Here is a 26,061-nt window from a genome sequence, read left to right on the forward strand (position 1 = left end):
GACTGTTCTATTTTTAGCCTGACAGTCTAAAAATAGAAACCGCCCATATGTCTAAAAATAGAAGTCCATCCATTTTTACCAACATGACCAATCATCCACAAATAACATCCTGCAACTCATAGACCATGATCCATATGTCTAAAAATAGACTTTGCGCCAAAAATAGCCTGCAGGCCCACCTAGTGAAGGCAACTCCTTTCCACTAAGCTCCATCATCTTGTTGCATTTTCAACACTCCCTCTCAACAAGATATGGATTATCTGCAACCCCTATCCTGCAATTCTGGAATGTTCTGCATGCAACACATTTGCCTAGTCCACTTGCTCTAACAACACTTGGAACAAAAACACTCCCAACTGACCACTCTGTTGGGCTAGGAAAATACTCTGATGCTGAAGCTCTACCTGCTGCTGACAAGTTCTCCCTCTCTGACATCTGCGCTACTGCAACATCTCCATGCATCTCGCACCATTGCACACTTCTCTGTGCCACCTAGCACTGTGCAAAACACTTGTGCCTCTCGCATTGCTGCAGCCTGCTAGCTATGCGCTGTCCTGGGATTCCCTACACTGTCGCTCTCTCTGCCGCTCCATCCGCATCTATCTCTACCCAATCAATCAATTCTTGCTACTCCACATTGGGGCTCCTGTTGCAAGGTCTCATCCAAGAGGTTGGGTACCTCAAGGATCCTGCCCCTCCTCCTTGGGATGATCAATCCACATCACCCCACCTCCTACTAGGAGGTATGGCTGCATGCAATCCCTCAGCCTACCTGGCTCAAAGTTTCCCCCTACTGGAGGTCTCTGCATGAGTAGATGTCTCTACTCGATCTCCTCTCAGCTTCCCTTGTTGTGGCTGCTCCACAACCTCTTGAATCTGCTGCACCAATCGTGGTTCCTCCACAATCGTCATAGACTTCTTCTGGCTCTGCATGTTGAGAGGTAATATACGCTCCCTCTCAACCACCAAGTTTCCATCAGTTGCCTCGCTGCTCAAGGCTTTACATGCGTCTTGAACCTCAAGAGCATACAGGTTCTTGACCCGTGAACCAATCTGCTTCACCTGTCTAGTGATGATGTGTCTAAGGAGATCCTTTCCCTTACTGAAGACTACATCATAGCCTTCGTCTTCCAGCCTTGCGATCGACACCAAGTTTCTCTTCATTCCTGTTACATACTTGACATCGGTCAAGGTAAGGCAAGCTCCATGCTCCCTCTGAAAAATAACCGTGCCTACACCTGAGACACTATACTTCTCATCATTACCCATCACTATGAGTTTCTGGAGATCTTTCTCCTCCAAAGTACTGAACAAAATTTTTTCACCGGTCATGTGGAAAGAAGCTCCACTGTCAAGAAACCAACCACTTCCCACCATGGATGAAACCATGCATGCGAAGAGTGTGAAATCCAACTCGAAATGTGAAGCAAGTGCCTCACCTTCATATCCTTCCCCGGATCCCTTCTTGGACTTCTTTGGGCAATTAGTAGCATAATGGCCCAAATCATGACAACGAAAGCATCTTGCATTCGACTTGTCAACCTTCTTCCCATCATTGGAAGAACTAGATTCGGAAAGAGAACCCTTCTCCTTCCCCTTCTTTGCTTTGGCAGCCAAAGCACAATTTTCTTCATCAGATGCCTTTGATGAAGATCCGTCCCTGGTATTCCGCCTGAAATCCTCTTGCACAAGATCCGACCAAAGTCTCTCCCATCCTGGCAATTTCTCCCGACTATTGACAGAGTCCTGATAGGAATTCCAACTCTTCGGAAGACCAACGAGAGCCAAGCTCACCAAGTCCTCATCATCGACAGTCACCCCCACACTTCCCAGCTCATCCTAGCATTGGGTGAACTTCGTGAGATACTCGGGCATACTATCTCCATTCTCACACTTAATGTTTCTGAGTTTATCCTTGAGCATCAACTTCCTCTGGTCGCTCTTGCTTTGGAATAGATCTTTCAACGCTTTCCACATCAAGTATGGAGAAGCCTTTCCATGCAGGCTGGATACAATGTGATCCTTCACGCCCTCCAACAAAATCCTTCGACACTTTGCTGTCTTCTTTTGCCAAGCCACAGCTTCAGCAGCATCATTAGGCTTTGGGACATCAGCCTCTATGAACTCCTTCAGCCCATTATCATCTAACACCGCCTCCATCCTGTCTTTCCATGCAATATAATTCGAGCTGCCTTCAAGAGCATACTCCAATCGCAATCCGTTGAAAGACATTTCAACTTTGACACCAAGAAAACACTACTACAAATTCGAATTCCACCAGCTCAAAACTCAACTGCTTCTGATCTAAAATTCGTGAGAACAAAGTATTTCTCGTACAGAGATTGACTATATGGGCTTTTACCGGATATCTCACCTTCCAAAAGAAGGATGAATCCAGACTCTGCCAGAAGAAATAAAATATAATCACTTTCTGAATAATAGATCTGATGATCAACTCTGCTCTGATACCATGTAGAAATTTTGAATAATGTGACACTTATTCACAGAGATTATCCCGATTATACACTATTTCGGAATACATGCATAATACATAACCTCCTCTACGTTGATCATCTATTTAGCAGCATTAAAAACAATGAAACATCAATCACATGCGCACATTAACACAGTATGTAACCCGGGGAAACCATACAGCTAAAAACCCCACACTATCTGTATATTATAATGATTGAGAACATGTAACAATACATAGTACAATACTCCTCACAAGTACTCAGTACTATCTGCACCTGTTACACACAAACTAGCTCAGATCTGATGCCTCAAATCTCCTCCACTGTTTGCTTGCCTCCACTGCGCAATCCTGCATGAGAATGGCTAAACAAAACTCGTATTTCCTTGGCTGAACCACGCAATCCTCATTGGCATTACTCAATCCCATTGATTGTGCAAGATCTCATGCACAACTATAATCACAACTGATAGCAATCTCAACCTCTAACACCTGTCTTCACTAAACTGTCCATGCACTGAGTTAACTGATGTATTCTTTAGTTGCTTTATGAGTTAATAATTAGTGAATTAATTTAACAATTAACTCACATCACTCATCACTAGTCTATTTGCAGTTAGACTAAATACAACTAGTTTAACCAAGTCAAACTGAACACAACTCCATCAACTCCACAATCAACTCCACCGAAACTCAACCAGATGAGTTCTAACTAAAGTCCTGCATGCAATAGCTCAACTGACTCACAAGAAAAGCATATTTCCTACTGAAAGCTGCATGTGCCACATCTGTAGCTCAAACTAAAGTGCTCCAAGAGGATAAGATAATGTTTATAGTCCAAATATTATTATGAGCTAATAATATTCGACTGTTCTATTTTTAGCCTGGCAGTCTAAAAATAGAAACCGCCCATATGTCTAAAAATAAAAGTCCATCTATTTTTACCAACATGACCAGTCATCCACAAATAGCATCCTGCAACTCATAGACCATGATCCATATGTCTAAAAATAGACATAGTCTAAAAATAGACTTTGCGCCAAAAATAGCCTGCGGGCCCACTTAGTGAAGGTGACTCCTTTCCACTAAGCTCCATCATCTTGTTGCATTTTCAAAAAAAGCAGTCTTTTCCTGATCTTATGGATGTACAACAATCTAATTGTAACCTGAAAATCCATCTAAGAAAGACATGACTCTAGCCCCTGAAACTTTTTGCAGCAAGTGTTCCATCTTAGGCAGGGGTTAGTTGTCCTTTTTAGAGCATTTGTTCAGATTCCTGAAGTCAACACAAAGCCTGATTTCTCCATTTTTCTTTCTTACTACCACAAGGTTAGCTATCCACTTTGAATACCTTAGGGGAACTATGATCTTGGCATCCAACAACTTCTTGATTTCCTTTTCAATCAAAGGCAATAAGAGAGGGATGATAGGTCTTAATTTAAGCTTAAAAGGGATGGTGTTCTTCTGTAGTGGAATTTTATGCTGAATGATGTTGGTGTCATAGGTCTTAAGATCATTGTACTCCCAAGCAAAAATATCAGCAAATTGTTTCATCAAGGTGATATACTCGAAACTTTGGATAGAAGACAAGTGAGTGGACATATTTATGTACTTTGGATGGGTTGGACTCCCTACATTATGTTTATGAACTGCAGACTCATTTTCTTTTTTGGCAGGGTTATAAGGTACATCATTATGATCAAACAGCTTCTCTAGGGGCACCAATCCTTTGGGTATATGGTTACTAGGTAGCTGAACAATGCTATCCTGACCAATCTTGTCCTTTATCTTGGACTGGTTGTATTCTTCAATGGTTTGATTTTCTTGGTCAATGTGCATTTCATAAAATTCATCAATGACTTGTAAAAACCTATTAATTTCATCATCATCTTCAAAAACTTTCCAATATTTGACATTGTCAAGCAGAGATGGTCTATATTTCACCTGAACTTCATAAGTCAATCTAGGAGGCAAAGGAGGAATAAACGTGCTAGCAGACACAACAAGGGAATCGACAAGTTGGTTCTTCATTCTAGAGTTGTAAGAAATTCTGAAACTATTAAAAGAATCCTTGAGCTTCCATACCTCATCTCTATATGCTTTCAACCTTGGATGCTTTTCTTGGAAAGTTTTGTTGACCTGCTGAATGATAAGGTCTGCATCTCCAAACACCTTCAGACCTTTGATACCCATTTCTTTAGTAGCGTTTAAGCCCAATATCAAGGCTTCATACTTTGCTATGTTATTTGTGACCTAAAAAGTTAACTTGAAAGATAAACGAATGCATTCTTGTGTGGGGGACACAAGGACTACACCTGCCCCTGCAACTTCCTTAGAGCAAGCTCCATCAAAGAACATGTCCCAAATTTGTAGGCCTTCTTCCTCTATGATCTGGAAAACTGGTTTCTTAAGCTGCATGGAGGCCAACTGGGATTCTTCAATCTGAAGAATACAGGCTCCAAAATCAGTGTCGACAACATAGATGGGATGATTAGTGGGATTCCTTTCATCATTGATGATATAAGCCAACTGAGCTTCTCTGTATAATCTCCTACTCTCACCTCCAAAAACTGGGACAGTAGCATAGGACAGATCATTTTGCAATGTTCCACCTAATCTCTTGATCCAACCTCTAGAGAGAAACATGCCAAACTTGGGGGGTACATCTGCTACCACAATATCCATCATCATGCTCTTCATGGGTAGCTGAGACAAGGTGATGGCTAGGTCTTTGATTAATCCCAAACATTTCACTTTTCTAGAGTCAAAAGAAAATAGGTCATGATAAGACTTGGTAATGTCAAGACCCAACTCATCCATGACAACCTTGGGCATTAGAGTATGGTTGGCTCATGTGTCCAGAAGGCAGTTGTGAAGGATTTTTTCATGAATAGTCAAAGAGACATAGAATGATGGGGACTTGTCATCACAATTTTCAATCATTGGACTGAGAACAGCAGCTGGTTTGTCATGTTGCAGATTTACATAGTCAGTGGAGGCTTGGATAGCTTTAGGCTCAAGGGCCTCGAGGATATATCTCTTGAGGGACTCATTCTTCACTATTTCAATCAGAGGTATATGTATGCTTAGCTTTTGAATTTCTGATTCAAAACTGAAAGGAGAAGGAGACTTGGCAAGGCCTCTTACCTCATGAGCTGGAGCTTTGAGGATGATGGGATCAACTGTCAGTTGTTTTTGCTTTTTAGCTTGCTGTATTGCAGGGATGGCAGCTCTCTAAATAGAGTTTCCTTGGAATTATTTCTCTTCGACCTCATATCATATTTGTGTTGATCATCAATTTGCAGAACAGCTCCACCATCCCACTCTTGGCTGATCTGGTCATTGAATAATGACTTTTCATAGGCAGCTGAGGTCAAAAAGGAGGCATTGCCTTTGTCTTCCAAACAATGGATCTCATCATCTTCTTCAAACTGCTCTTCTTCCATGACTACTATGGAGTACTAAAGAAGGTATGTTTTTGGCAATTATTTCAGCATCTTTTCATTAGAACTTACAAACCTTTTGCATTATGAACTAGGAAAATGATAAGGAATTGTAATAAAACCTATGAGATTAATGTGTAGAACGAAAACACTGACAATTGTCATTTTCTTATGCAGGAAGAAGGAAAAATGAAAAACTACCGTTCCAAAGGAAAGGACAAGGACGGGTTAACCGTTGTCCCTTTTGACGGGGAATCGTATGCAAACAAGGCAAAACAAATCAAAGTGAATCAGCCCTGGAAAGGAAGTGGAGATATAGACTCGGCGCAAGAAAGAAAAGAGATAACTGAGGACTAATGGTTCGGCGAATCCCTCGAGATCCTTTGATACTGAGGGATCGTTGTTTAACTATTTTTGCACCTAGACATCTCCGCCTTCACCATTATAAAAGGGGCAGCACTGTTAGCTCGAAGGGTCGGTCGAGTATGTTATATTTTATGTAATTTCTCTTAAGATTGAAACTTTGATCATCGAGTCTCATTGAGAATTGATATACTGTAATTCCGTCTTATGCATCAATACAAACTCGGTTGCTATTTCATCTCTGAGTCTGGAATAACTTCAAGCTGTGTACCCCTAGAGGCTAAGGACCCGGCCCTGGAGGACACTTGCTCCTGTACTATTACGTTTGGTTTATGCGTGGTTTGCTTATCAGCGTTGTTTGGTAATCTGATGTGTTTTGTTAGTTTACATCACATGCTCTATTATGTTTAATTTACTGAGGTTTCTAAAGACAGAACTATTGTATTAACTTTGCAACGTATCACTATTCTCTTAAGTGTTGATATAATACTGCCAGTCTTTACAGAATACTGTTGTTGTTTAATTACAGAGTATCAGTGTTGTACACTTATTTCATTGGTACGACTGAACTCATCTTAAGGATTATGTTCTTCGCGATTGTTGAATCTATAGACATTGTTGTTCCATTCTGAAATACAGTCGTAATTTTCATAACTGAGATTGATAACTGGTTTACCAAGATCAGGTTACTATTAAGGTGTGCTATGTGCATATATGGTTTTCAAGCATTGTTCTATAGTCTAGCATTAATCAATGTTGTTCCATTTTTGTGTGTTGTTCAAGTCGTCCTTAAAAGTGAAGGATTACCATTTGATTCCTGTAGGTCACGATTAGTGCATTTGATATTGTAGATTAAGGTGTTCCTGCTTGTTGGACTTAATTGTTGTTATAGTTTCCTATTTGCTGTTCCATTTCAGGTTTGTTGTTCTATTTCTTATTTGTTGTTCCATTTCTTATCTTCCATTCCATTTCCTAACATTTGTTATTTTGGTGTGAAGAATGATCTAAGGCTATAGTGAGCATTGAAATTTACTGTCCAGCTCCCAGATCCACGATCTATTCTCTAATTTCCTTTAGTTCCATTAGTTTACAAAGGGATGAGTTACTACTACTGAAACCTTGACTAATAAATTGCTTAGTTTTCTCAATGTGTGGTTTAATCTTTCCAAGTAGTTTGCTGTAAACAAGCATCCGTTTACTCTTTTATTTTTGAGCACTGTACTACTAGCATTACTCTGGAAAATGATAGCCTCAGACTGAGACACTCTTTGAAATAACAAAATGTTCTTGGATTGACAAACTAATGTGAGGTAATTAGATATGAAAGAGACCCTTTTTATAGCTCGACATTTTGGCGTCGTTGCCGGGGAAAGAGTGTAGCCATTTGTTATTTTTCAGAGTAGTGTAGGAACATGCTAGGAAAGAATTGGGTTTTAAAAACGGAAGGTAAGAACCTACGTGTGGAGCATGTAACAGCCCTGCTCCTCTGCCCGCTTTCCTACAGATTTTCTGCTTTTTTGTTTGGGTAGAATCTAGCAGTTGATTTGTGTGCATGACTAAGCAGAAAAAGCCAGAAAAGAATTCCAAACCTCTACCCAAGCAAGAAAAAGCTAAGGGGCCGGTGACCCTTAGCCGATCAACCTTCATAGACGAAATCTTCAAGAAAGCAAAATCTCAGCCTTCAGTAGGACCCAGAAAAGTTATTTCTAGACAGCCTACTAGTTCCCTTCAGGCCACATGATCACCATCTGTAGCCTTTGCTGAGGTGCATAGTCAAACTAAAGAGCAGGACTTTCAAGAAATTGAAAATTCTACTCCAGAACTATTGCAAGAAGGGAATTTCAGCAATCTTTGTGAAGGAGGAGGAGAGACAGGGGAAACTGAGGAACCGAGGTCTCCTCTTGGGACAACTCAGCCATTGAACAGCCCAGACAAGGGAAGTGCTGCAAAAATCATTGTTGAAGAAACTCAATCTCCTCAGACATTAGGCACTCTCATTATCCCAAATAGAGGAAGTGTTATTAAAACCATTCCTGTTAAAGCCATTCCCTCTCAACCTAGGAATACCCTCCTATATATCCAAGAAGGTTATTGGCATATATTCTACCAAATGGTTCAAAACCAGCCAAACATCCAAACCTATACATTGCAATACCCCATAGTAGATACTGCAGCAAATGCACCCATGAAAGCAATCCCTCTTCAACATATCCCTACATTCCATGGTCTTACATCAGAAGATCCGGATGCATTTCTATTTGAGTTCGATGTGCTGTGTAGGGGATATGATTACACCACCGACCCCCAGAAACTAAAATTATTTCCCTCTACATTAAAAGGGGTTTCCTTAAGATGGTTTATGGGATTAGGTGGCGAGGTTATAAATAACTGGGATCAAATGAAAGAATATTTTCTAAAAAAATATCAGGACTATTGCAGGTCTATAGAATTGAAGGACAAAATATTCTAGATGGTATCTAGACCAAACGAAACATTAGAGGAGTATGTGGATCGTTTTCAGTATAATCTTCAAAGATCTCTGTATGCATCACTACCTTTACCTGATAATGTGTTAAAAACAACATTAATTAGGGGCATGAAGGAACAATGGATTGAAACTTTAAACATTATGGAAAAATGAGATATTTATCAGGAAAATTTTGTTGACATTATTGACTTATGTATCAGGAGCTCGAGAGGCAGCACAATATTAAAACTGGCAAAACATGATCGGTTTGTAAGAGATAATAAAATTTCGACAGAAGGAGTAACACGTGCAGAAATTGGAAACTTATTGGAAAATTTTAAAATTGATATACTAGGGACACTAACTACACAACTTGATATTATGCAGGCCAAACAGAAGCAAATGGAGGCAGAGCAGAAATTGGCAATCTTCTGTCCCCGCTGCAGGAAGAGACATAGCCATAAGGAATGTCCACTAGATGCAGTCCAAACATGCGCCATCTGCACAAAAGATCACCCTACAGAGAGTTGTCCCTCACTTCCCAGATTAAAAGTAGTATATAAGGAAGCAGAAGAAGAGCCAGAATCAGTGTATCTGCTCAACCAACACCGTCAGTGGCATCCGCGACAGTCTGGTATGTTTTCGGACCCAACCTCTTCTTTTCAGTCTCCATAGTATAATGCTCAACAGTATAATATGTGGCAAAATCAACCTCAACCTCCATTTCCAAATTGGTCACCACAGTTGTTTCCTTCATCAACCCCGTGGCTGAATCATGCAAGCCATTCTAGTTGGCCGAATTTTCCCTATGCCTCACCATATTGGAAAAGTAACGCATACCCACCACAATGGACTCCCCTTACTTCAAAAAGTCCAGCCTGGAAGACAAACTGGCAAAGACCGATGCATCAGCCAGTAGGAACCATTCCACTCCCTCAACCTACACTGCCAGCCTTACAACAAAATCCCCAGTCTAATCTGAGACCACAACTCCCAGCCCAACCCAACCCCAATCCAAATAACAGACCGGTCCAATCTGTCCAAATAGTAGAAACATCAGAAATAGGAGCTTATCTGAGGGAGTGTAATGATCTTCAACTAAGATCTGGGCATATTATTGGAACTGAGGGAGATAAGACAACCCATGTTGAATATCAGTTACCCAGAGAACACCTGTCACAAGAAGAGGATGTGAACAAACAAAAAACTCATAACCAAGCAACCACATCCTCTCCCCCGTTCCGAGAACGATTAATCATACCTCGACCTACAAAATATCCTGATTTTGACATTCTGGGAGAATTACAAAATTTATACATAGAAATTCCATTCCTCCAAGCCATTCAAGACATCCCGATATATGCAAAGACTATCAAAGAATTGTGTGTAAAGAAATCAAGGAGGAATATGGCAAATAATCCAAGAGTCCAAGTAGTTGGCACTCTATCTGACTTATTATCAGGAAAAGAAACACCCATTAAATATGAAGACCCAGGAAATCCAATAGTCACTGTACAAATTTATGGTCAAACCTTCCCTAATGCCTTAGTGGACCTAGGAGCTGCAATCAACATCTTAACAACTACTACTTGCCAAAAGCTAGGCATTACATCTGTAGAACCCACCTCTACTTTGCTAGAACTGGCTAACCGATCTGTGGTTAGGCCAGAGGGCACACTACATGATGTCATGGTATCTGTTGACTCCTGGGAATATCCGACCGATTTTCTGATAATAAATTCCAAAAGCTGACTTGATGGACACCCATTTATTTTAGGTAGACCTTGGCTTGCAACTGCGAATGCCTATATTGGCTGCCAACAAGGCAATATGACCATAACAAGGGGAGTGAATATCAAGAACTTAGCCTTATATCCTCCAGCACAACCAAGTGTCACAATAATCAAAACTAATAAGCACCATGTATCATACCTTATTGACAACATTAGATCTCCATTAACTATACAAGAGGCACTTGATTTTAAAGATCAGATGGAGGACAATGCCATTAATAAATTTATTAGTCAAACTAAATTTAGATCCCGCACACAGTGTCACATGATAGAGGCAGCATTTGATAACGAATTAGAAGAAGATCCTCTTAAAGATCCACATGATCAAACAATACCTGTTACCTCTGTTGCAAATAGTAAACTTGTGGAAATCGAACCCGAAAAAACCTTAAACATTAATGCCAACCTCACCTCCGAACAAGAAATGAAGCTCATCCATTTGTTGAGGAAATATAAAGAAGAATTTGCATGGGACTACCCTGATATGAAAGGAATTGAACCCCAATTATGTACACACCACATTTACATAGAAAAATATGTGAGACCTGTTCGCCAGCCTCAGAGGAGACTTAATCCTCATCTAAAAGATGTGGTAAAAGCTGAACTTCAAAAACTTTTAGATGTCAATTTCATCTATCCTATCTCCGATAGTAAATGGGTCTCTCCGCTTGTGGTGGTACCGAAAAAGAATGCGAAATGGAGAATTTGTGTGGACTACAGAGAACTAAATAAAGCAACACAAAAGACCACTTCCCTCTCCCATTCATCGACCAAGTATTAGACATTTTGGCGGGAAAGAAATTCTTTTCTTTCCTAGATGGCTTCAGTGGATACAATCAGATTCAGATTGCCTCTGAAGACCAAGACAAAACCAATTTTACTTGTCCTTGGGGAACATTTGCCTACAGAGTTCTACCTTTTGGCTTATGCAATGCTCCTGCCACATTCCAAAGGGCTATCCTCTGCATTTTTGCAGACTTAATAAATGAAGGACTTGAAGTATACATGGATGACTTTACACTGTATGGAGACGATTTCGATCCAGCATTAGATACACTGGAAAAAGTCCTACAACGCTGCATTGCTACCAGGCTTTGCTTAAGCCATGAAAAATGCTATATGATGATGACTGAAGGACTTATTCTAGGACACTATATTTCAACAGCTGGCATTCAGGTAGACCCAGCCAAAATACAAATAATTTTGCTTATTCCCACTCCTACCATTCAAACGGAGGTACACAATTTTCTTGGATTTTCTGGTTATTATAGGAGGTTTATAGAACATTTTTCGCATATTGTTGCACCTCTGTATGCACTAACTGGTAACATTGATTTTCTTTGGACAGAAAAATGTGAACATGCTTTCGAGGATCTGAAGAAGCTTGTGTCCACAGCCCCAGTCCTTCGAGGACCAAATTGGGATTTGCCATTTCAGATATCATCTGATGCCTCAGATACAACCATTGGAGCAATCCTTGGGCAGGAAGAGGATAAAAAACCATATGAAATTTATTATATTAGAAAAAATTTATCCCTGGCTAAATTAAATTACACTGTTACTGAGAAAGAATTTCTAGCTGTAATACATGCTGTCAATAAGTTTAGACATTACATTACTGGATATCCTGTTATCTTGTATACAGATCATTCTACCATAAAATATTTAGCAAACAAGCCTATCACAAATGGCAGAATAGCTAGATGGCTGATTTTATTACAGGAATTTGATATTACAATCAAGGATCGACCTGGAAAAGAAAATCCTGTAGCCGATTTTCTCTCAAGAATGCCAAAGCCAATCGATGTGGCAGCAGTTGAAGATCAATTTCTGGATGAGCATCTGTTTGCTGTTGCTGTTAACATGCCTTGGTATGCTAATGTTTCCAATTACCTAGCAGTAGGTAAACTACCAAAACATCTAACCCCTAATGAGCGGAAATAGATTGTTCAGCAGAGTGCTCGATTCTCTTGGGTTGGAGGCTACCTGTTCCAAACAGGGGCAGATATGCATATCAGAAGATGCGTTCGAGAGGATGAAATCTTTGACATTTTAAAAGCCTACCATGACGGACCATGTGGCGGACATTTCTTCGATCGCAGAACTGGACATAAGGTGCTGAAAACAGGGTATTATTGGCCTACAATTTTCAAAGATGCAAAGAAATTCGTCCAAGCTTGTGATAGCTGCCAGAGAGCAAGGTGCCCTGGTCAGTCCGATGAGATGCCCTTGAACCCACAGTTAGTCATTGAACCATTCGAACGATGGGCCCTTGATTTCGTTGGACCAATTAACCCACCCTCAAACCAGAAAACATATATTCTGGTGGCAACAGAATATGTCACCAAATGGGTTGAGGCAGAGGTGTTGCTGAGAGCTAAAGAAGATTCTGTCATACAGTTCCTGTTCCATATATTTGTGCATTATGGCTTTCCAAGAGATATAATTACAGACGATGGACCACAGTTTGTTGGGAGTAAAATAACTGCAACACTCAAAAACTATCATGTCCAGCATAAAATCACTATCCATACCACCCACAAGAAAATGGTCAGGTAGAAAGCAACAATAAAATAATAGAAGCAATCCTAACAAAAAAAATTGCGTCACATAGACGTGATTGGGTTGCCAGACTACCAGAAGCACTGTGGGCTTATAGAACAACATGGAGAAGTACCATTGGTTACTCACCTTATCAATTAGTATTTGGAAAGCAACCCATTTTTCCAATAGAATTTGAAATCCAAACATTGCGAACAGCACAGGAAGTTGGCTTAGATCTAACGGAGGCACAGATTAATCGATTACAGCAGATCAATGAGCTCGATGAAATCAGGCTCTCTGCACTCCAAAACACTGCACTTATCCAACAGCAGCGAGCTAAATGGCATGATGCTCTCATTAAAAATAAAGTCTTCCACAAAGGAGACTGGGCACTTCTGTACGATTTCTGGTTTCAGGACTTTCCCAGGAAACTCTAGACTCGTTGGTTGGGACCATACGAAATCCAGAAGGTACATGACAATGGTACTCTTACTCTAATCACTATTGACGGTTCTGGATATGCCTTCAAGGCAAATGGCCACCGAGTTCGTCTTTATCGCAAACCACTCACTCGGGAGTCCTTCTACCAGCAGCTACGCCAAGACTCTGATATGGAAATTTTGGGGGAGGGAGAGAAGTCTTCCTCACCTGTGATTCATTAAGTAATTTATCTCTTTTCACAGTTTGTACATAATTTCTTTTGTTTTGTTGAATCATTTTTGTACATATTTTTGAATCAACGCTTTGCCGTTACTTTTCGAAGCAGCAGCAATGTTATTATTTTTGTTGTTCCTTTTCTCAAAGGGACAACATTTTCATTCTGCTGTTCCTTTTTCAAAAGAACAACACCTTTTGGATCAGCCGTCATTTTGCTTTAATTTTGTTCTTTTTCTTTATTTTTACTTTCTGCTGTTCCTTTTCCAAAGGAACAACACTTTTTCTTTTTGATGTTCATTTTCCAAAGGAACGACATTTGGGTGTTTTTCTGTTCCTTTTCCAAAGGAACAGAATTTTCAATTTTTGTTGTTCCTTTTCCAAAGGAACGGAACTTGGGTGTTTTGCTATTCTTTTTCCAAAGGAACAACATTTTCAATTTTTTGATGTTCATTTTCCAAAGGAACGACATTTTTGTGTTCCACTGTTCCTTTTCCAAAGGAACAACATTTTCGATTTTTGTTGTTCCTTTTCCAAAGGAACGACATTTGTGTGTTTTTCTGTTCCTTTTCCAAAATGAACAACATTTTCGATTTTTGCTGTTCCTTTTCCAAAGGAACGGCATTTGTGTGTTTTGTTGTTCCTTTTTCAAAGGAACAACATTTTCGATTTCTGTTGTTCCTTTTCCAAAGGAACGACATTTGTATGCTTTGCTGTTCCTTTTCCAAAGGAACAACATTTTCGATTTTTGTTGTTCCTTTTCCAAAGGAATGGCAATTGTCTATTCTACTGTTCCTTTCCAAAGGAGCAGCATTTTTTATTTTTTGTTCCTTTTTCAAAGAAACGGCATGTAAGGAACAACATTTTTGATCTTTGTTGTTCCTTTTTCCAAAAGGAACACCACGTGTATTCTTTTTCTCTTCCTTTTTGGAACAGCAACATCCTCGTAGTCCTTTTACTTATGCTTGCTCCTCTTGCTATTCTAAATTAAGGATGCTTACTGTTCATGTTCTTTCAAGTCTTTTGGAATACAGCTATGCACTTATGCAATGGATACAAATCACAACATACTAAAATCGGTAAATTATAAAATCGCTATTTTTATAAGAAATTGCTCTGAATTGGTAAGAGGACAGAGGGAAGAACATACTTATCCATTATCTTGTGCTGTCATTGTTTCATTAACTCTGCTCTGATTGGTTATCTTTATCATGTTGGTTCTTTTTAATCCTCTTTGATTATTATTCAGGAATAAGAGCAAAGGGTTTATATCTTTCTATTGAGATGTTAAGACTTCTTCCACCATTCCTACTCTTAAGGAATGTTGAACCACCCTTTGTGTATAAATGGGAAAGTACTTTATGAAAAAAAGAAGAAAAAAAAAAGAGCAAACTGACTTGTTTATATAAAGTTGTCAAATGCAGGATAGAGGGTATCACCAAGAGCCAGCCTACCATGATCATGAGGAAGAAAGTGAAGTGCCATTCCCACTATGGCCACCACACTAGGGATATGGTCCAAAAGGTATATCAAATAAAGAACCCTTGGAACAGGAGGTCTCATCACGAGCCGGCCTGCCCACCTTTCGCTCCTTCCTTGTGAATGGCATTATGGCTAACTGGTTACCAAGCCAGCATAATGGCCTACATTTTGACATCACACAACACTTCCTAAGCATACACAAAGGATCATGGTTCCATGGGTGAAATAAACAACTCTTCCAAGGTTATGGACACCTGTCGGCAGCAGAGCACTGTTAATGGTATTGAAGTCACATTATTTACACCAATAGGTAGTTATTAGCACCCTTCTGTTTCTTATACCTTAGTAATCAATCACATAAGAAGAATATATATTATTTCCCGAACCATACAACCCATGTAAATATATTATCACCAATCATGACAAAACAATTGACAATGACCGCATGAGACTCCATATCCACAGCAGATGTCCTATCCTCCCAGCCTCGCATCATATCATAGCAGTTTCTTACATATTAAGCGATCTGACTCTACGCCTCGATTTCGGTAATCTGCTACTTTTGTAAACATGGCATATTGCCATACGTTGTTCCTTTATGACTCTGCTTCAGAATAGAATGGCACGCCGCTCCTTTATTTGACGGCCGGGACGGCCTATCACATTGCGGGGGGGAGGTTAACCTCATCATTCCTTGGATGACGTGTCAGACCACTATTCAGGAAACTGCATACTTGGGAATAGCACGGCTCAACGGCATACTATTTTTTATTTTTTGCATGGCTTACTGTTCCTAAGCCATTTCCATTGTATACTCTGCGGCATTAGATTTTGAGCGAGTCTTGCGTCTGTCAGCCTCTCTGTGTTTTAACAGCGTGAATAGTTGTCATTCCATTGTCAAAATTCTGAGATTTTACACCGAAACCATAAACATGGGAGGAAGATCGATTCGCAGAGAACCGCAGGTGTTAACAATCTTTGCTGCTGCACAGGAAATCCTGGCAAGAGCAGGGTGGCTAACTTATCTCAATCGCCTACAGGAATCCAACGAGACTGTAGCAATTGAATTCTTGTAGAACTTGCAAGAGGATCACTCCACAGTGAGGGGGAGACACATAGCAGTCACCGATGACATAATCGCAGAATTCTCGAGACTGCCAGCCGCTGGACCTGTATGGACGTTAAAGAAGGAGAGATTTCAGAATATTATAGAAACCTTCCAGGAGGAAGGCCAGAGCCTGAAAATTAGAGGAAAGCGGGTTCTACCAACAGCATTAGGAGAACCGTGGGTGGAATTGGCGAAGACCATTCAAAGCTACATCACCTGTAAAGGCAGAAAAGACGTGGTAAGACCACGACACCTTAAACTCTTAGCTGTATTAAAGAAAAAATGCTCTTTAAATTTACCTGCATTTTTGAATTCACTACTTCATGACGTTGCACGGAGCATAAAAAAGGCACAGCATGTAGAATCAGTTGTTAGTCATCATGGGTTGATACAGTTAATAGTCAGCCATAGCCTTACCCAGTAGCAGAGCAGCTGGGAAGAGTTAATTGCCATGATAGATGGAGGATTGACCACACCATCCCCAAAACGTAAACATGCCACCAGTACACCTGATCGTCCAGAAAAACGAAGGAAATTGGTCCGACTAGCACGGCTAAGAGGGAGGCTGGAGAATCCCTAAGGAGATACCAGCCAACCAGTAGAGATAGAAGATACAGGGGATGAGAAACCCCCACGATTAGAAGGAGAAGACAATGAGAAAGGAATGCAGGAAAATGAGGAAGGAGAAATGGAGGAAGAAACCGAGCAATCTGAGGAGGAGGAAACAGAACAGTAGGAAGGTAGCACAGTGCAGAATCCATTGAGAGAAGAGGAACTAGCCAAAATTCTGGCCAATATGGGCGAATATGGCCAACCTTCCAGCCCATCAGATCTCCATGCTGAAGAAGGACCAAAAGAACAATCTGCTCAGGAGGGAAATGCACCTGAAGAATTACATGCAGAGGAGGTAGAAGAGGAGAGTCAGCCTGTTCATGATGAAAACATGATAGGAGATGCAGAATAGGAACAATCCGTTCCTAACCAGACGACACCAGAAGAAATTTCGGAAAAAGGGGGGGCAGAAAAGGAAGTCACCCAAGAAATAATAGAACCAACTAGGGTTCTTGCCTCGGAGCAACCAGAGCAAAGCAACAAAGAAGCACCCTAGAAAGAAAATCAGGAAATTAATCCAGGTCATAGTCCAGGCCGCAGTGAACAGTCTGGTGTTCCTCCTAATGAAATTGAGGAAATTAAGAAATTACGGAAAGAACAACAAAGACTACTGAATGTAATAGCTCAACTTCGACAACAGATCAGGATTTTGAAAGCAAGGAAAAGGGTAAAAAGGACTTCGGGAAGGAAACATGCAACCACTCCAGCAAAACCCCTCAAGACAAAGGATCGGAGGACTAGAGTCCATCCTGTTGTTCAAAACCCTATCGAAAAGCAGGCTGCTGTTCCAAATGTTATTGAGGAACAGTCTGCTGTTCAAAATAAAAAGGAACAGCATTCGACTGTTACCCATGTTGAAATTCAAACAGATGATATATTGACCTGCGATAAAGAAACTCAGACAGAGGCACCACCCTTGGGAGTGATATGGGCAATGAACGTAAGACAACGCAATAGGAAAATTCAGGTAAAACTCTTGGTCTCCACCGCCACATGGGAAAGAGATCCGAGAACGGTAACCCTACGAGAGGGTTTGACGCAAGCTCAGCAAGTAGCAGAAAAGCTCATAGAGCAAACGGTCCCTCGAGAAAGGTATGAAGAGCTACAACTACAGCTTAGGAACGTCAATTTATCCGAAAGCGAGGCCTTTGAAGGGTGGCGAAGGGAAGAAGAAAAAGTCGCGAAGGTAACTCGTAGGTTAGATATAGTTATCAAGAAGATGGATACCTTATGTTCTTTGTACAATGAGGTCCTAGCATGTAGAGCCCCTGCTAAGAATTATGCCTTGTTTTTAATGGAATGATATTTGCAATTGAAAATAAAGGCTGTTAAAGCAGGTGCTCCCATACAAATTAATACCATCGCTGATTTTATAAACTGCTGTAAGCACTACGGGGTAAATTTTCAAAGACTACTGTGTGAGTTTTATTTGCATAACCTTGTATTAGACCAGGAGACCAAGCTGAACCCTGGCCCTTTTGTTGGGGATATCCAATTACAGGCATTTATTTCATTTGGGGTTAATCAAATTAAATGGCTTAAACCCTATAATGATTTCCAAAGGCAAGAAAATGGATTAGATTTGTGGGTAAGAGTTGAGCCTAGGGATCCAGTACAGTTGTGGAGAGAACATAGGAACCTCATGAAGACTCTAGGTGTAATTGAAGCATTAGGACCCATTCATAGAGCGATCAATCGGCAGGGAATAGAATACTTTTTCACTATCAAAGACCTTGCCATTAATGCGGCTAAATTTCGATATCAGATCTCTAATCCGAATATCCAACTCATGGAACCATTTAAGTATTAAAATTTTAAGTTAGCCGCCAACTGCTTGAACCTCTATGGCGAAGTCATTTTGAGGGCAAGGCCATCTGGTTAGGATATAGGTTCCGGAGTCCAATTATTTGGCACCCTGCACCTGGATACCAAGCCCTGTATGAGATGCCTGAGGGTCAAACAGGCCATTTCTTTGAACACCTAGTTATGCATCATGGCTGTAGACCTCCACATGAGATTCCATCTCCAGTCTACTCTCTCACTGCCTTGCATGTCAACTACAATGTTTTCATGAGGGCATGAAAAAGGGTAAGCAGGGGGGTGTGTGGAGTACTAAAGAAGGTATGTTTTTGGCAATTATTTCAGCATCTTTTCATTAGAACTTACAAACCTTTTGCATCATGAACTAGGAAAATGATAAGGAATTGTAATAAAACCTGTGAGATTAATGTGCAAAACGAAAACACTGACAATTTTCATTTTCTTATGCAGGAAGAAGGAAAAACGAAAAACTGTCGTTCCAAAGGAAAGGACAAGGACGGGTTAACCGCTGTCCCTTTGACGGGGAACCATATGCAAACAAGGCAAAACAAATCAAAGCGAATCAGCCCTGGAAAGGAAGTGGAGATATCGGCTCGACGCAAGAAAGAAAAGAGATAAATGAGGACTAACGGTTCAGCGAATCCCTCAGGATCATTTGATCCTGAGGAATCGCCGCTTGGAATCGCTGCTTTAACTATTTTTGCACCTAGACATCTCCGCCTTCACCATTATAAAAGGGGCAGCACTGTTAGCTCGAAGGGTCGGTCGAGTCTGTTATATTTTATGTAATTTCTCTTAAGATTGAAACTTTTATCGTCGAGTCTTGTTGAGAACTAATCTACTGTAATTCCGTCTTATGCATTAATACAAACTTGGTTGCTATTTCATCTCTGAGTCTGGAATAACTTCAAGTGGTGTACCCCTGGAGGCTAAGGGCCCGGCCCTGGAGGACACTTGCTCCTGTACTATTACGTTTGGTTTATGTGTGATTTGCTTATCAGCGTTATTTGGTAATCTGATGTGTTTTGTTAGTTTACATCACATGCTCTGTTATGTTTAATTTACTGAGGTTTCTAAAGACAGAACTATTGTATTAACTTTGCATCGTATCACTATTCTTTTAAGTGTTGATATAATACTGCCAATCTTTACAGAATACTGGTGCTGTTTAATTACAGAGTATGTGTGCTGTAAACTTATTTCATTGGTACGACTGAACTCATCTTAGGGATTATGTTCTTCGCGATTGTTGAATCTATAGACATTGTTGTTCCATTCTAAAATACAGTCGTAATTTTTATAACTGAGATTGATAATTGGTTTACCAAGATCAGGTTACTATTACGGTGTGCCGTGTGCATATATGGTTTTCAAGCGCTATTCTATAGTCTAGCATTAATCAGTGTTGTTCCATTTTTGTGTGTTGTTCAATTCGTCCTTAAAAGTGAAGGATTACCATTTGATTCCTGTAGGTCACGATTAGTGCATTTGATCTTGTAGATTAAGGTGTTTCTGCTTGTTGGACTTAATTGTTGTTACAGTTTCCTGTTTACTGTTCCATTTCAGGTTTGTTGTTCTATTTCTTATTTGTTGTTCCATTTCTTATCTGTCGTTCCATTTCCTGACATTTGTTATTTTGGTGTGAAAAATGATTTAAGGCTGTAGTGAGCATTGACATTTACTGTCCGGCTTCCAGATCCACGATCTGTTCTCTGATTTCCTTTAGTTCCATCAGTTTACAAAGGGATGAGTTACTGCTACTGAACCCTTGACTGATAAATTGCTTAGTTTTCTGAATGTGTGGTTTAGTCTTTCTAAGTAGTTTGCTATAAACAAGCATCCGCTTACTCTTTTATTTTTGAGCATTGTACTACTAGCATTACTCTGGCAAATGATAGCCTCAGACTGAGACACTCTTTGAAATAACAAAACGTTCCTGGATTGACAAACTAATGTGAGGTAATTACAGGTGAAAGAGACCCTTTTTATAGCTCGACAACTACATTCTGGAAAGGGGTCTTCACCCTTTGGTCCTCATTGGCACCTTTGATTCTTTGCAGAATCTGCAAATGCTCATTAACTCTTCTATATGGATTTGGATTTCTAGGAGCAAAGGTATTAGGAACTCTTCCTTTCCCAGGGTGTTGGTCAACCTTTAATTTGGATATTTCAGAGGCTAATGACTCTATCAACTTGGTCATTTTATCTATCTTGGGATCTAAAGATGATGAAGATTCGCCCCTCTATCTCCTTCTATCAACATTTCCCTTGAGCTTCTCTACAGCGATGATGTTTGATTCTACTTCCAAGGCTTCATCCTAAATATCAGCTAAGGTAGTGTTGAGCCCTAGAGCTACCTCTCTTCTACATACTTTTCTAAAACTTTTCTCTTCCATTTTCCCACATCAGTGCCTCATAAGCTATCAAAGATTGTTACATATTGATTCTAGGAGTGCATTTAAGTGGTTTTCAAACTATGTCCTTGTGTGTGCTATTTGATTTAGATTTTGTTCATTAGCTACGGAATGTAGCCACTTTCCGCAGCTGACTTGCAATTCCACAGTTGTTTTCATTGTTCTGTAGGTTACAGGTGTCGGCAGGAGAAACGAGGCACGTGGGCAGCTCAAAAATGTTCTACACATGGACAAGGTCCTATCTGTTCAGCCGAATTCGTGAAGAAAGGCATCGCTCAAAGGACAGTCAACAAAGAGTCATACGTCAATTAGGTCTCTGTTCCAACACACGAAAAAGTCCGAGACCGTTCCTGAGTTCATGGATCCACTTTTGCCAGCTGTAGACCATCTCCATGACGCAATCTAACACCCATATTTCATAGATTTAATGTTTATAGCAACCAAGAAGCTGAACTTACAGATTCTGTCTTGTTTACGTGTCCTCTGCTGAAGATTTTTTTCCAAAAGACAGTTATCTATTTTCCTCTATAAATAAAGTGTTTGCAACGCAAGTAGTTCATCTTGATGTTAGCCTTAATGCTGTTGTTTTAGCGTTAGTTTTGTTGTTGTAATGAGAAGACTTATTCTCTGTTTTCTTATGACTATTTAAAGCGTGGTTTCGAGGTGATAGCATATTAACCAAAGGTTGTGCAGAGGGCCCCTACTGGCTAAGGTTTTTCTTTTCGTTTTTGTATATCTTTCATGTGTGTTTTCTCTTATTTCCACTGTACATTTCTCATAATTTGTTTATGGTATTAATCATTTTTATTCCTATACATGATTTTGCAGCATTGTTATATTTTTCACTAACATTGATCAGTGCATTTCAAGATAGGTTATTCTCGAGATTTTTAATATAGTTTTTCTTGCATCAAGTGGTGATCTGAGATTTTCTCCTCTGCTAAACTTTAGCTTTTAAATTCTAGTTGTTATGCTTTGATTTCAGTGAGATTTGTTTACTGCGTTTAGCTAGTTTAGATATCAAGTTCTTCATGTTATATGACGTCATCTCCGGTGCCTTTAGCTTAACCTCGTTTTAGAAGTTAATTGGCGAGCTATCGGATTATAAGTGAAGTAATTTGATTTTTCTTTCATTATTTTGCAAGTAGATAGTTTAGATATCAGTACTTTATGCTACATGACGTTATCTCTGATGCCTTTAGCTTAACCCTGTTTTAGAAGTTAATTGGCGAGCTATCGGATTGTAGGTGAAGTAATTGATTTTTCTTTCATTAGTCTGCAAGTAGATAGTTTAAATGTCATTCTTTCATGCCATATGACGTTATTTCTGGTGTCTTTAGCTTAACCCCATTTTAGAAGTTAATTGACGAAATATCGGAATTATGGATGAAATCAGTGACTAGTTTCCAGCTTCTTTATTTTTGGTTTTGAGTGCAGTAGTTTAGATTTTATTTCTGTAATTAGATGGACAACAGAGACAGTAACCTCATGTTCAGTACTTCATCTTTTTGCTTGATTTAAGTAGCTACATATTTACACTTTTGTTTAAGTTCTGATTTTATCAATAGCATGTGTTTGAGATCTTTGAAGTGCTAAGTTTGGAAGTTACCATAAGAGGCATAAATCTTGTCTTAAATTCTACATCCATACTTGACCTTTAAAAATATTCTTAAGACCTTAGAATAGGATTTCCATTTGCATTAGACACTTTAGGAGACCAACAAGAACAAAATCCTAAAAACAAGATAAAAACTGAAAACAATAAAGTAAGAAAGAGGTTGTCTTGCACATACAGTGTGCCACACTTCATCAGTTTACGACTCTCAGATTGATAATTAATGTAGCAAGTTAGGACACACTAAATTGTCTAAACTTTTTGGCGTCGTTGCCGGGGAAGTGTAACTAGGTAGCCTATCTCTTACATTCAAAAGAAAAAAAGAGGGAAAATTTGATAATTTCTTGAAGTATGCTCTCCTCTTGCACCTAGTGTGATCTAGAGGATCAGAAAGAGAATTATTAGTTTAATAATTTCTTGAGTGTGCCCTCTTCTTTCACCTAGTGTGATCTAGAAAATTAGAAGAAGGATTATTAGCCCGATTAAAAAAAAAATCATTAAAAATAAAAAAATGATTCATTATAAAGCAAGAGATTCTAGGGGGAGTTTATACCTAGGGCCAAAAGTTCGATTTTTACAACTCCAACTACTTCAAGGCATAGACAAGATACACCTCCATCCCAGACTCATACTCCCAGCCTTAGGAAAGGGACAACAACTGAATTGGAAGATTCTCCCACACTATCTACTAAATCTGACCTAGGAGAAGAACCCTTCTTCGCCTCTATAGGGGAACATATTGCAGTAAAATAAATAGAATCACCCAGAGAAGAAGAAGAGGTAGAGACTCTCTCTCATCAGCCATTAATAGAAGAACCAGAAGACCCTGAGGAAACTATCATGGCAGAAGAAGTGACAGATGGATATTTTTCACTATTTGGAGGAGGGGGTCCAGGTAGAGGAAGAGGAAACAATGGAGGTGGTGGTAGAGGCAACAATGGAGGAGGTAGAGGTAATAATGGGGAAAATAGGGGAGGAGATAACTCATTTGGATTCCCTATAGTCAATGAGGAAACCCATACAACAATGAGAAACATTTCACCATCTTTCCTCCCAAACTTTTATGGATTGCGAAGTGAGGATCCTGAGACATTTCTATTTGAGTTTGAAGTCTTATGCCGAACCTATGACTATCTAGAAAACTCTCAAAAACTCAAATTGTTTGCTTCAACATTTAAAGGGGCTGCTATGAAATGGTTCATGGGATTAGTCACTCAATCTATTAGGAATTGGAATGATATGAAACAAACATTTTTGGATAGATATCTGGATTATTGTATGCCCACTAATCATAAGGATGAGGTATTCAAAATGATGCAAAAAGAAGATGAGAACTTGGAGGATTTAATTGAAATATTTCAATACAACTTAAAGAGAGCGAAAATGAAAAATTTAGATGAGGAAACCTTGAAATCTCTTCTATTGAAATCCATTAGAGATGAATGGATAGATATTTTAAACATGATGGGGAAGGGAGACATTTCTCAACTTCCACTACATGACATAGCAGACTTATGTGTCCATCTCTCAAGGGGAAAATCTAAAACTGGAAAAGGGCCTAGAGATCCTTCTCTTATTAGAGCAAACAAAACTGCAACTGGATCAGTAAGTAGAGAAGAGATTGGCAATATGCTTGATGAATTAAAAACTGACATTTTAGAAATCCTTAGTGAACAGCTAGACACCCTCAAAATACAAAACAAGCAGAAAACAGAAGTTGATGCCTTAGCCATCTTTTGCCCAAAATGTAAAAAGAAACATGCTCTAAGGGAATGTCCCTTGGATGCAAAAGTTTTAGAAACATGTATGATTTGCTCATAAAGTCATGAGATCAAGGATTTTCCTCCAATCCCAGGACCCAAAGCTGTCTTTCAAGAGGACCCAAATTCAGTAGAATCTCTTTGTTTTGTTTCAAGAAGACCTTGGCAAGGGCAAAAAAATCAAGGATTTAACAATCCTATGAATTTTCAGCCCCCACCAAATTGGAATTCTTGGCAACAACCTTGGCCCCAACCTCAAAATCAGTATCAATCTCAATCATGGGCACAAGGGGTACAAAATCCTTATAGGAGATTTGCTAATTTTTATCAATATCCTCCATCTTTTCAGGGCTATTCTATTCCACAAAATCAACAACAAAATCCACAACTTCCAAATCAAAGCCCACAACTTTCATTTCCATTTCCACAACAACAACCTCCTCAACAAAATCAAAATCCTCAACTCTTGCTTCCATTTCAACAAAAGCCAAATCAACTACCAGCCCAGCCATTACCAAATCCCAACAACAAAAACCCTCAGAATGCTTACATGGTAGAAGGACAACAATTTCCTACCTACATGATTATTCCTTTGGATCTCAATGATGTTTAACTTAGATCTGGTATGATTTTAGAAAAGTAAAAGCCCTCTATAGATGTTTAAGAGCAAGATGTTTCTGAGGAGGATTCTCTTAAAGTCAATAAATTTTTTGAAGAAGCATCTCTTCAAAACCCAACCATTCAAAAATAAAAACAAAAAGAGTCAACCCCTGCAACTCCTATAGTTGAGCAACCTGCATCTACATCCACACCTCCTTTTCCTGAAAGATTACAAATTGACAAGGGGGTGGAAAAACAAATCTTGTTGCCTGACTATGATTTCCTAGATGAATTGAAGAATGTCTATATCAAGATTCCCTTGCTACAAGCCATTAGAAAGATTCCTATTCTAGTAAAAACAATAAAGGAGTTGAGTATCAAAAGACGAGGTAGGAAACTAAGAGACACAAAAAGAATCCACCTGGTAGGAAAAACAACAGATATCATGATGGGAAAGATTACCATGCAGAAATATGTGGATCCAGGTAGTCCAGTTGTCAAGACACACATAAATGGGATAGAAATTCCAAATACATTGATTGACTTAGGGGATGCTATAAAAATTATGAGTAGACAGACTATGGAACAACTTAAACTTCCTAATCTTCTTTTCACACCTACCTTACTGCAACTTGCAGATAGATCAGTAATCAAACCAGATGGTGTACTAGAAGAAATTTTAGTCTCCTTAGATTCTTGAGAATATCCAATAGATTTCATGATTTTGACTCCCAAAAGTAATCTATGAGGGCACCCACTCATCTTAGGAAGACCTTGGCTAGCCACAGCTGATGCTTTTATTAGTTGTAGATCTGGGGACATGTACATTTATGATGGTAGTTCAACAAAGAAATTCACTTTGTATCCTCTAGCAAAAGCCATTACAGAAGTAGGAGACAATGAATGGGTTGA

The sequence above is a fragment of the Pinus tabuliformis genome, chromosome 2_2, assembly GCF_031772625.1.
Source record: "Pinus tabuliformis cultivar Carrire ecotype Pingquan chromosome 2_2, CPIR1, whole genome shotgun sequence".
Taxonomy (NCBI): domain Eukaryota; kingdom Viridiplantae; phylum Streptophyta; class Pinopsida; order Pinales; family Pinaceae; genus Pinus; species Pinus tabuliformis.